The 13,712-nt window shown below is 40.9% G+C and overlaps 1 pseudogene; it reads left to right on the forward strand.

Moving 5' to 3' along the window:
- Nucleotides 1-4,686: 4,686 nt before the first annotated feature.
- Nucleotides 4,687-5,524, forward strand: LOC112648168 (60S ribosomal protein L9-like; annotated as a pseudogene).
- Nucleotides 5,525-13,712: the final 8,188 nt, after the last annotated feature.

A 13,712-nucleotide genomic window follows, 5' to 3' on the forward strand; every position in this document is an offset into this window, starting at 1 on the left:
TCTATTACTTAGAAGCAAGTCACAGGTCCTGCCCACACTCAAAGGGAGGGGATTATACAGGGCATGTATAATGCAGAAGACATGAAATCTTCGGGCCACCCTAGGGTCTGTCCACCATATCTAATGTCACATCGCTAGATAATAGGAGAGTAAGATATAGAACCTAGATTTCATATAGAAACAGGTCCTGGGGTGAGGTCTTAATGTTCGATTTTAGGTCCTAATGTTCGATTTTAGAGAGACAATCAGGTGCTTACATCATAGACTCACAACTTACTCAGTAGAGTCTGGGACAACACCCTGTGATCAAACATTGTAGATTTCTGTAGTGGAATGCATGAGTACTCACACCAAGTGGTACGCATAGACTCAAATTGCTGGCATCGTGGTTCAGGTGAGGTTTTGCTGCCAAATGAATTCAGGTCAGATTAGTTTTGCCAAACGAATTATGAAAGACCTTTGGGTTTTTAGAGCTTCAGAAATTCTAGAAAGGGATTGCGGACATATAATAACCAACACTCATCAAGTTCTTGCCTCATGCCAGTCTTGGGCTAAGTGTTGTATAGTCTCACAGCCCTGTGGAAAAAAAAACATTTTTGAGACACTAACCATTTTCCTCCCTTTTCCCTCTTCTCATTCAGGCGGGCTGTGCAATAACTGATGTGGGGGTGGGAGGAGGCTGGGTAGGAAAGAGCCTAAAAGTCTCTGTTGCTTATGTGTTCCCAACACTACTCAACCCCAGATTGGGATGGGGGTGTGGGGCTCTGATAAAGCACGTCAGACAGTGAAAAACAAAACAAAACAAAAAACTGGAAATAAGTTCTTTACCCTCGGCTAGGAAAGAGAAGGGCTGGGGCTTCTGGAAGCACCACCTTCACTGGGAGGACCCCAAGGGCCAGGGCTGCATGCTGCATCTGGAGAAGCGACTATCTTGAGCGGCCTCTTGCGTGCTTCTCCTGGAATGGAGAGAAGGGACATCCTAACTGGACCCTTTTTGCCTTGGGGCTGTCCTTACAGCATTCTCATAATGTTGGGCAAGTGAGGGCCCTCCCTGTAGCCAGAACAAGTCTGTTTTACCCCTGCTGATATGGGGCTGCTTCTTGAATAGATACTGCTCAATAAATGTATACTAACTCTCTTCAGTGAGGACTTGAAAGGAGGTGGGTGTGTGGGTGCCCTAGGCCCCCCACTGTGGGGGTTGCTATGCAGTTAACTTCTTCTAAAGTGTTTGGTTTGGGACACCCTTTTACCTACTGCATTATGGTCCATGTCAGTTTCCATGACATCATCCTCTGCTCTAGGGACCAGAGCCTCATGATAAATTGGTGCAATCCCCAGGCCTGAAGTGGTTTGGGTGTGCTGGGCCATGTCCCTGTTAGAGAGAATCTCACCACGTGGATTAACTCTGGCCCTTGAACCCAGGGGATAGCCTCTCAAGGAATGGGCTTGTCCTCTTTCTTCCCCTGTGAAGTATTTTTTAAATGTGACTGCCCTCTGGTGGCTAAAATTACACATGTAAATGCCCCAGGCCTTCAAATACAATCCAGACTAGTGTTTAGATGTCACGGCAATGAGAATTTGCTGGGCCAAGTCACTGGGTTTGTTTGGGGTTTGGGTGGGAGAGTGGGAAGTTACTCCTCTTTCTGCATTTGTTGGCACAAAAGCCAGATCTCAGGCACTGAATTGGATCTGGATCATTTTGGCTTTAAGCTTCCTAAGGGCTGGAACCACTTCTGTTCTGGCCCAGTGTTCTGTCTGAGTACCTACCAAAGGGTCTGGCATGCAGTAAGTGCCCAGAAATACTCACTGAATGAAGGGATCAGCTGCAGGCATGACTCAAAGAGAGAAAACACCACCTCATTCACTTTTCTCTTATTTTGATGCCTCTTCAACAGATGCTCCATAGATGCTAAAAAGGCATTTGAGAAAAATTCACATTTTATTTTTATTTTTATTTAATTTTTAATGTTTTAAAGTAGGCTCCACACCCAACACAGGGTTTGAACTCCCAATCCATGAGACCAAAAGTCAGACACTCTACTGATGGAGCCACCCAGGCCCCACTACTATTTATTTTTTAAAAACTTAATAAAATCAGGATAGGGGGACTTCTTTGACATGATGAATAAATAAGTTGGAACTAAGGCTTCAAGGTGCAATCCCTTTGGTGGAAGAATTTCTATTCAACTCAGGAACATAACAAGCTGTTCCTTTTGGAAGATTGTATGTTCCAAAGATGGCCTCAAGGATATCTTTATCCCACGTGCTTTTCTTAGAATGTAATACTAACAATTCAACCACTGTGTGGGGAGTCTGTGTTTCTTTCTTGCCCTTGACTCTGTGGGCGGTCTTTCGGGAATCTGCTTGGATAGAGATAGTACAGTGTAACTGATGCTTTGTGACTTTTAAGGTTAGGTCATAACAATGCAATACACTTCTGCCTTGCTCTGTTGAGATGTTCACTCTTAAAAGGTAGCTACCATGTTGGGAAAGGAGCCCAAACTAGCCATCATGGAGTAATCACCCAGAGAAGGCATGTGTCAATGTGTCGGCTGGAGGCTGACAGCCTGAGACCCCAGCCAACAGCCAGCAAAAACTATCAGCTATGTTGAGTGAAGACATCAATGATTCCACCCCTCAGCTAGGGAATCATCCCAGCCCTTAAATCTCCCCAATTTAAGGCACCAGATAATAAGAAGCAAGGATAAGTCATGCCCACTGTGCCCTGTCCAGATTCCCCATCTATAGAATCCGTGGTTGTTTCATGCCAGTTTGGGGGTAGTTTGTTACACAGCAATGACTAAAACACTTACTGTTAACATCACCACTTGATGTTACCATAACATGAGAGTACCTCCTAAGGAAAGAAACGAGAAGAATCAAAATTGACAAGGAGGAAGTAAATGTATCATTATTTGCTGTGAAGTAATTACATGATAAGAAAAGCCAAGAAAACCAACTGAAAAAGTATTAGAACAATAAGATAATTCAGTAAGGGGCTGGGTTCAAAATGAAATTTATTTCCACTTTTTACTTACATTAATGACTAATCAAAATTGTGACTCCCAATGTCAACATTTCCATAACATTGGAATCAATTATCTTTTAGAGACACCATCAAGGGAAAATACACACTGGTGGCCAGGTTAGCAAATAAAAATACCAGTTAAATATGAATTTCAGATAAACAACCAAAAAAGACCCCTGTCATACCCTGCTTCATACATTTTTCTGAGAAATCCATTTTATCCCAAACAGATATTATTGCTCAGAGAGCAAGTATAGACACCTTTCTTCTGGAATTTCTTCCTTGGGCAATGACTTTATTAGATGAACCAAGGGTTTAGAACTTTTCCCACAAGGTTTGCATCTACTTGGTGTTGAACTAAATGGGTATATTGGTACCATGTGAATGATAAAAGAAGACAGATGAATGGCAATGTTTGCACTTTTTTAAAATTTATTTATTTTTTCAAGTAAGCTCTACACGAAAAGTGGGACTTGAACTCACAACCCCAAGATCAAGAGTCTCATTGCTCTATAATGCTCTAGCCAGGTACCACTACAATGTTTGCACTTTATATGTCCACAGTGTGGCAGAGGTCTGTAAGCCAGTTACAAACATGTGTCCAATCAATTATCAGGTTTGTGAGATGATATTTGCTTCCTATAAAAAGGATGTGAACTGAAGTATACATTTCAGACCAGATGGGGTGGTACAGAGAAATCTACATTAAAGTATAAAAGTGGACCTAAGTGGGTGGATTAATCCTTTTGCTGAGAACAACTGGAAAGGCTAGAAAAATGAAAATGAAAATTCTGCTTGAAGGCCTCAGAGATCTGCCTAAACAGCCAGCACTCAAGAAGCCAAGATTCCAGTAAGAAAGGAAACTCTAACAGCTGAGTATTATAGAGGCCAAAAGGAGCCCTCCCCCCCAAGATGGGCCATTTTGGCATAAAAACTATTCTGAGTTAAGAAGCAATCAAAACCCAGCAAATTCAGGAAAAGCTCTGAACTCCCCCAACAACTGCCTAAAATAATTCATAGAGGACCTGCTCCAGGAAGAGAGCTAACGCCATCAAGTATAGTATGACATGACCTAGGTATGGTGGGCAGGGAGGAATCTAGGAAGGCTTGTTGGATCAAACACTTCTCCATATGCCATTGTTTTCCAGTGGCCTGACAAACATTCATTTACCAAACATTTATTCTTTTTCATTGTCTTGTAAATTACATTCCATCCCCCCCCCCTCCCTTTTTTTAAGACTTTATTCATGACAGCACACAGAGGCAAAGATACAGGCAGAGGGAGAAGCAGGCTGTCTGCCTGGAGCCTGAAGCAGGATGTGGGATTCTATCCCCAGACCCCAGGATCATGACCTGAGCCAAAGAGAGACATTCAACCACTGAACCACTCAGGTGCCCCTACATTCCTCCCTTTGAAGTCCCAGGCCTCTGCCCCTTTTCCTTGGTCCAAACTGACATATATACCCCATTTTGCCTGTTTTAGGAATTTCTATGTCTGTGTGGATTCCATATATGCAGGAAAATTTTACTTTCTCCTGTTCATCTGTCTCATATCACTTTGATTCTTAGTCTGGCTGATTTTTCCTGTCCTGAAGGGGACAGGAAATTCTTACTACCTGACCATATCTTTCCCCTTTGAGAAATGTGCTGAATCATAAATGGCGAGGGAGAGGAATGTCGAAAAGTGGGACAGTAATGCAACAGAAGTGTCTCACAAGATCCTTTTTAACGCATTTGCTACGAGGGTGAAGACAGTTCTCAGCAATCAGACTGCTGACGTTCCAGAAAACGTCCATATCGCTCTGAAGGGATGCACTGTTATTGTGAAGGGCCCCAGAGGAACCCTGTGGAGGACTTTCAACTGCATCAATGTAGATTCCAGTCTCCTTGGAAAGAAAAAGAAGAGGCCCTGAGCTGACAAATGGCAGAGATATAGAAAGGAACTGGCTACTGTTCATACTCTCTGTTGTCACAGAACATGACGGAGGGTGTTACATTGGGCGTATATTACCAGATGTGGTCTGTGTATGCTCACTTCCCTATCAGTGTTGTTATTCAGGAGAATGTTCTCTTATGGAAATCCAAAATTTCTTGGGAGAAAAATACACCCATGGGGTGCAGATGAGGCCTGGCATCATTGTTCAGTATCTTGAGCCCAGAAAGTGAGTTAATTCTTTTATATATTTTATTTATTTATTTATTCATGAGAGGCAGAGACACAGGCAAAGGGAAAAGCAGGCTCCCTGAGGGGAGCCTGATGTAGAACTTGATCCCAGTACCCCAGGATCACAACATGAGTTGAAGGCAGATGCTCAATCACTGAGCCACCCTGGTGTCCCAAAGTGAGTTAATTCTTGAAGGAAACAACATTGAGCTTGTACTGAATTCAGCTGTTTTGATTCATTAAGCCACAACAGTTAAAAACAAGGATATCAGAGAATTTCTGGATGTATCTATATTTCTGAAAAAGGAACAGTTTAGCAGGCTGATGAATAAGAGCTAAGTTTCTCAGCTACAGAAACAGCAAGCTACCAGATGATTCCTCAGACTTATTTGTGATATTTTAAAGATACAATAAAAGCTGTGTCTTGATTTGGGGCAGTGGGAGGAAGAAGTGTCTAACAGGAGTAGACTCACAAGATTAGTAATCTGGAAGATAGGTGGGTAAAAATATTCAGGCTCGAGAGAGAAAAAAGACACTAAAAATTGAAAGAGAAAAAGGATGGAGAATACAGAAAAGAATGTAAGAAACATACGAGATACAGTGAGGAAGTCTAATGTGTGGGTAATTGGGAATACCAGAAAGGAAAGAGAGAATAAAGCAGAAGCAATATTCAAAGACATAATGGCTGAATGTTCTCAAATAGATAAAAAAAACTATCCAGACACTAACATAAGAAGTTCTATAAAACTTAAGAGAAGTTCAAAGAAAAATACACCTGGAATATAATGGGATTGCTGAAAACCAAAGAGAAAAATCTTAAAAAGCAGCCACAGAAAAAAAAAGGTACGTTATTTTCAAATGAATAATGTTAAGATAATAGGTGACTTCTTGGCAGAAATGATGTGTGGATAGACTCTTGTAGTGGCCCCTGTATGATCCACCCTTGAGGATGGACAGTGGTTTTCTTTTAATTAAGGGAATAAGGTAAAAAATAAAAAATAATAAGGGAATAAGGCAAAGGTGATGAGAAGTACATAATTTCATGAATATGTGAATGATGAGATTACACAATTATGTTATATAAGATCATGGCAGGGTGCCTGGATGGCTCAGTCGGTTGAGCATCCAACTGTCAATTTTGGCTCAGGTCATGATTTCCAGTTGCATTGGCCTCCTTGTTCAATGAGGAATCTACTTGAGATTCTCTCTCTCCCTCTCCCTTTGCCCCTTCCTGACGTACATATGTGCATGCATGCTTTCTCTCTGTGTCAAATAAATAAATAAATCTTTTTTAAAAATAGAAAAAAGATTATGGCATCTGTCTACTCCCATTTCCTGGAGTCTCACCTCCCTTGCTGGCTTCCAGAAGTAAGTGGCCATACTGGAGCATCTTACTTGGCAAGGGACCTTGGGTAGCTAGCCACCCAAGAACTGTAGAACTGAAGGCAGCCTCAGCTGATAGTTAGCAAGAAACTGAAGCCCTGGGATACCTGGGTGGCTCAGTCGGTTGAGCACCCCCCTGTTGGTTTTGGCTCAGGTCATGGTCTCATGGTTCATGGGGTCGAGCCCTGCAATGGGCTCCACACTCAGCACAGAGTCTGCTTGAAGATTTTCTCCCTCTGCCCTCCTCCCACTCACGCTGGTTCGTGCACACTCTCTCTCAAATAAATACATCTTTTTTTTAAAAGATTTTATTTATTCATGAGAGACACAGAGAGAGAAAGAGGCAGAGACACAGAGAGAGAGAAGCAGGCTCTATGCAGGGAGCTTGATACGGGACTCAATCCTGGGACTCCAGGACCACAACCTGGGCTGAAGGCAGGCGCTCAACTGCTGAGCCACCCAGGTGTCCCATTAAATAAATCTTTTTTTAAAAAAAGCATATGCGCTTATAAACCTAGAGACAGAGAGACACATAACTCTAGAATATGAAGCAAACATTAAGAAGAGTTACTGAAGAAATCCAAATAGAGGGAGTCCAACATCTCAAATTGGAAGAGAAAGAAAACTGAACTTTGTTAGAAAGAAAAGTGACAGAAAATAAAATGGCAAAGCTGAATAAAAAGAAAAGAAATCTAATCTCTGTCAATCTGATTTCTACAGAATGGAGCTACAAGAGAAGATTCAACCCAGGACTGGTAAACTAAAAGGGTTTCTTCTGCTGCAGGGATTTCTAGACATCCCCTTGTTAATTCTTCTCACTCTTCCTTAGGTAACAAAAGCCCAGATTTATCCTGTGTAACAATGTGCCCATGAAAATACTACATTTTCCAGCCCCACTTGCAGCTGGAGTTGTCCAATGTGATGTGGACATGAAAACTGGTGCTGTGGGAGCCATTAGATGACTGTGAGGTGACCTAACGCAGCAGACATTATAGGACTTGAGGATGGAAACCAATGCTAAAAAGATAGTGAATTACATAGAAAAAATCAAAGTCCCTGATGACCAGAAAGGCCCCCATCTTCATCCTGAACTGCCTGCTTCTGGTATACTACATGAAAGATAAACCTCTCTTCTGTTTGAGCCATTGCTTTGTGTTTTCTATTATGCAGTTAAATGCAATTTAAGACAGATGCAATGTCTCAGAGAAACCTCTTGGTCAATAGAGAGCATTTGGTATTGTGAACTTGTGCTAATGATCCTGGGCAGCATGAGAGCAGGTCCCCAACACAGAAATAGGTGACAAGACAGGGAGAACAAAGTTATCTATCAGGAAGGATCCAGAATCTATACATATACACAGGAAAACCTGTAGACTGGATATGTACCAAGTCTCATACAGACATGACAACTATTTTTCAAATATCTGAAGGTGCTATTTTGATGAATGAATTCCAATTGATATAAAAATGATATTCTTGGGATCCCTGGGTGGCGCAGCGGTTTGGCGCCTGCCTTTGGCCCAGGGCGCGATCCTGGAGACCCGGGATCGAGTCCCACATCGGGCTCCCGGTGCATGGAGCCTGCTTCTCCCTCTGCCTGTGTCTCTGCCTCTCTCTCTCTCTCTCTGTGACTATCATGAATAAATAAATAAAATCTTTAAAAAAAATGATATTCTTCTTTTAAAGATTTATTTTATTATTTTATTTTTCTATTTTTTAGATTTTTTAAAAAATTATTTATTCATGAGACAGTGAGAGAGAGAGGCAGAGACATAGGCTGAGGGAGAAGCAGGCTCCCTGCAAGAAGCCTGATGTGGGACTCGATCCTGGGCCAAAGGCAGAGAACTCAACTGCTCAGTCATCCAGGCATCCCAGATTTGTTCATTTTAGAGAGAGAGAGAGAAGGGGGAGGCAGAGAGAGAGAATCCAAGCAAACTCCATGCTGAGTGCAGAGCCTGACGCGGGGCTCCATCTCCTGACCCTGAGACCAGGACCTGAGCCGATATCAAAGGCTGAATGTTTAGCAGACTGCACTACCCAGGCACCCCCAAAATGGTATTAATTTCTAACTTCATAGTAGGTTTTAGTTACTGTATATCTTCTCAATCATTGGATACTAATTTTACAATGTTAATGTAAGGCCAGGTAAGGAAAATTGAAGCTCACTACAGTTTAGCTAAAAGCAGGTGATACAGAGGAGAGATCCTTTCGTTGGGAAAGAAATGATCTGGGTTCTAATCCCAACTTGGTCAGTAACTGGGTGTGACATCTGGGGAGTCATCTTACTTTTTTGGGCCTCAGGCTCCTGGTCTGTAAGACTAAAATTTGGACTGGACAGTCCCGTCCAGTCTGATATTCTGTGAATTTATAAACTGCCTGTCTGAGACTGAGGGAAATTCTTATTTATCTTTGAGGTCCCACAACCTAACACACAGTATTTAATAAAGCTTGTTACTAAATAAGCGAATGAATGGACTGAATGATAAGAGAGGGAGGGCCACTATTACATCCTTTGGACACCTGAGAGTTTCCATGACATCTCTAAGGTCACATTGCTAGAAGCATAAGATCTAGGCTTTGTGCTTGGTATCTAGACATGCTGTAGGAAATCTGGATCCTGAAAGGGCAGAGAGAACAATTCTCTTTCCCAACGCAGCAGAGGCAGGCTGTCAGCCCACGACCGTGGCTGCAGAATTTAAAGAAAACTGTCAATGTGAGAGCTGGGAGCTGTAAGATAAACCTAAAAATATATATCTGTACAACATGAGAGGAAGCCAAGGTCAGAAGGACATGTGTGCAGCATGGTACTAAATACAGCAGGCAGAGTGGCTTCTTTCGGTGGTGTCTCATCAAAACCAGGACCTTGAGGTACAGGGTCCTAGCCAGACGGTGGTACGCCGTCTGTCACGTGCTCCCCTGATCAATCACAAGGAAAAGATCCCCTGGCAACCAAGCAGACTCCAAGGACATCCACACGCACAGTCCTCAGTCCTAAAATAGCTTCAGACACATTTTGATGAGGAATATCTTTTCATTCATGCTACACTTCTTACCCAATATTGAGCTTCAACATACCTCCTAAGCAGCAGAAACTGTAATAGCTAATCCCATTCTGCTGGTAACTCGAGCCCCTGCCTAGGCCACAGCTTCTTAATTTAGTAATAGGCAAAGGCAACCCTATTGCCAGTACTGCCCTTCCCACAGGGCAGAACATGGGGCGAAGCTGAGTGACTCTTCAAGGCTTGGACCCCAAATGCGTAGTCTCTTGATGTGTGCCGCCCTGGCTGGACTAGCTCAGACAGCTGAATTTGGAAGAGAAATGTTTCATAGACCTAGAAAGAAGGGTCTACCAAAACAGTAAAAGCAAAATGGTCAAAACCAGGTATCAAAAGCTGGCTTCAGAGAGAGACAATTACACACAAGGTATGGTCTCGGGTTGGAAAAACAATGGTTAGGAAGCACATTGTGTTATTTATTTATTTTTTTAGGAACTTTTTATGCACCTGAGCAACCCACATTTTTTTTTAGAAGATTTTATTTTTTTATGTAATCTCTACACCCAATGTGGATGTCCTTAAAACTTGAACTTACAACTCTGAGATCAAGAGCCACATATCCTGTCAAATGAGGCAGCCAGCCACCGTCCCCCACCATTTTTTTTAAAGTAAGCTTTACACCCAACGTGGCGCCCAAACTCATGACCCAGAGACCAAGCCACTCAGGTGTCCCTGAATACCCCACATTTTTAAAGATTGAAGTAAAATTAACATACAGTGTTCTATTAATTTCAGGTGTACAACATAATGATTCAACAATTCTGTACATTATTTAGTGCTCACCATGGTGAGGGCAGTGAGTCATCATCTGTCACCAAACAACATTTTTACAATCTTATTGATATATTCCCTATGCTGCACGTTTCACCTCTGTGACTTATTTATTTTGTAACTGGAAGTTTATATCTCTTAATCCCCTTTATCTATTTCACCCATCCCTCCACCCATGAAGCACACTATTCAGACAACTAGAGAAATTTAAATAGAGACTATATATTAGATAGTAATATTTTATCAATGTTAAATTTCCTGAATTTGACCATTTTACTATGATCATCTAAGAAGGTCTCTGTGCTTAGGAGATCAATGCAGAAGTCTTTAGGGGTAAAGCAGTGGCTCTCTATAGATAGACATACAGCCCAGGGGTCAGAATTAGAGACAAAAAAAGAGACGCCCCATTTCACACACTGATCCATATGGGTATATTTGACATTTCCAGAAAATATGCAGGTTAGAGATCTGGAAATGGAATTAGAACAAAAGTTTTAATTCTGGGCTCCTTTGGATATTTGCTTGCCCATACACCACATCCACTCCCCTTAATTTCACCTGCAAATAGAAATAGCTCTACTGGGATCCCTGGGTGGCGCAGCGGTTTGGCACCTGCCTTTGGCCCAGGGCGCGATCCTGGAGATCCCGGATCGAATCCCACATCGGGCTCCTGGTGCATGGAGCCTGCTTCTCCCTCTGCCTGTGTGTCTCTCTCTCTCTCTCTCTCTATCATAAATAAATAAAATTTTAAAAAAAGAAACAGCTCTACTTTTTTTTTTAATCTGCATACCTTTTCTTCAACAGTTTTATTGAGATTTAATTCACATACCATACAATTCACCCATTTAAAGTATATAATCTGGGGCACCTGGGTGGCTCAGTTGGTTAAGTGTCCGACTGTTGATATTAACTCGGGTCTTGAGTTCAAGCCCTGCATTGGGCTTAAAGACCAGTGTGGAGTCTACTTAGAAATAATAAATATATATATAAATAAAGTATATAATTCAATGGTTTCTGATATATTCACATGCAACCATTACCTCAAAAGGAACTCTGTGCCCTTTAGCTATGACTCCATATCTCTCATCTCCTCAACCCTAAGCACCATCAATTTCCTTTCTTTCTCTATACATTTCTGAACATTTCATGGGAATGTTATCCTATAACTGATAACATAGGTCTGATAACTGATAACTGATATAGGTCTTTTCTGACTGACTTCTTTCACTTAGCATAATGACTTCAGGGTTCATCCATAGTGTAGCACATATCAGTACTTCATTCCTTTTTATGGCTGAATAATATTCCATTGTAGGGATAAACCACATTTTGTTTGTCTACTCATCAGATGGTTGGCATCTGGGTTGTTATGAATAATGCTAATGTAAACATTCACATGTAAGTTTTTGTGTGGATGTGTTTTTATTTCTCTTGGGGTATATACCTAAGAGTTGAATTGTTGGGTCACAGAGTAATTAATCATTTGAGATCTTGCCTGTTTTCTGAAACGACTATACCATTTTATTCCTATCATTACTATATGAGGGTTCCAATTTGTCCATATCTTCACCAACACTTATTTTTAATTTAACATTTTTTAAAATTCTAGCCATCTGAGTATGAGGTATGTGGTTTTGATTTTTACTTCCCCAATAACTAATGATGTTAAGCATCTTTCCATGTGCTTATTTGGGCATTTATATGTCTTCACTGGAGAAATGTCTACTCAAATCCCTTCCCGTTTTTTAAATTGGGATGTTTGCCTTTTATTATTAAGTTGTAAGAGTTTTTATAGATTCTGCATATAGGGATCCCTGGGTGGCGCAGCGGTTTGGCGCCTGCCTTTGGCCCAGGGCGCGATCCTGGAGACCCGGGATCGAATCCCACGTCGGGCTCCCGGTGCATGGAGCCTGCTTCTCCCTCTGCCTGTGTCTCTGCGCCTCTCTCTCTCTCTCTCCGTGACTATCATAAATAAATAAAAATTAAAAAAAAAAAAAAGATTCTGCATATAAATCCTATATCAGACATGTGATTTGCAAACATTTTCCCCCATCCTGCGGATTGTCTATTCACTTTTTTTCCCCTAAAGATTTTATTTTAAATAGTCACTCACTCAACGTGAGGCGTGAACTTACAACCCAGAGATCAAGAGTCACACGCTCCACCTACTGAGCCAGCCAGGCACCCCCTATTCACTTTCTTAATAATGTCCTTTGAAACACAAAAGATTTGAATTTTCATGAAGTCCAGTTCATCTATCTCCATACAGTAAGCTGGGGCAGTCATAGGGCTCACCTTGTTTTTTTCTCTTCTCTTATAAATGAATGTCCTGTGCTTCTTTGTTATTCAATATATGAAGACTGTAGTTTCCTATTTTTTGTTTGTTTTTCTGTATAAAGCAAGACAATCAATGTGATCATTCTTCTGCATCAGAGTCAGAAGCAGAAACCCAAGTTTTGATACAGTTTTCACTATTGTTCAGTTCTAAATATTTTCTAATTTATATTATTATTTGAGTTATAGGTTATTTAGAATGTATTTCTTAAATTCCAAACATATAACTTTTTAGTTATTTTTATCTAATTGCATTGTGATGAGAGAATATGGTATATATGATTTCAGTGCTCCTCTAGTGGTTGAGCTTTTTTTTACTGCCCACTATTTGGACTTTTTTTTTTTTTAGGTAAGCTCCATACCCAGTGTGGGGCTTGAACTCATGATCTGGAGCTCAGGAGTCACATGCTCTACCGACTGAGCCAGCCAGGCACCCCTGGACAATTTTTATAAATGTTCTGGATTCACCTAAAAAGAACATGTTTTCCATGGCAGTTTGGTATAGGATTCTTTTTATGTCCTTTGGATCAAGTTTGTTAATTATGTTGTTTCAATATTCTGTATCTTCGCTAATTTTTTTCTGCTTGCTCTATCACTTACTGAGAGACGTATGTAATGTATCATACTTGTGAATCCATCTATCCTTACTTTTAAGATATTTCGCTCATGTATAGCATACACTTACAGGTTTTTTTATTTTTTATTTTTATTTTTTTTTCAGGTTTTTTTAAAAAACCTTTCTGTCTTCATCTTTTAACTAAGGGATTTTCTCGTTTACACCTAATATAATGTTAAGTTTTATAAAATTATGCTGGTACCAAATTTCCTTGATTTTTACAGTGTGTTGTTTTTTGCTCTCCTTTTACTTTTTTTTTTTTAAGATTTTTATTTATTTATTTTTTCATGAGAGACAGAGAGAGAGAGAGAGAGAGAGAGAGAGAGGCAGAGACACAGGCAGAGGGAGAACTGCTGCTAT

The sequence above is a fragment of the Canis lupus genome, chromosome 7 (assembly GCF_003254725.2).
Source record: "Canis lupus dingo isolate Sandy chromosome 7, ASM325472v2, whole genome shotgun sequence".
Taxonomy (NCBI): Eukaryota; Metazoa; Chordata; class Mammalia; order Carnivora; family Canidae; genus Canis; species Canis lupus.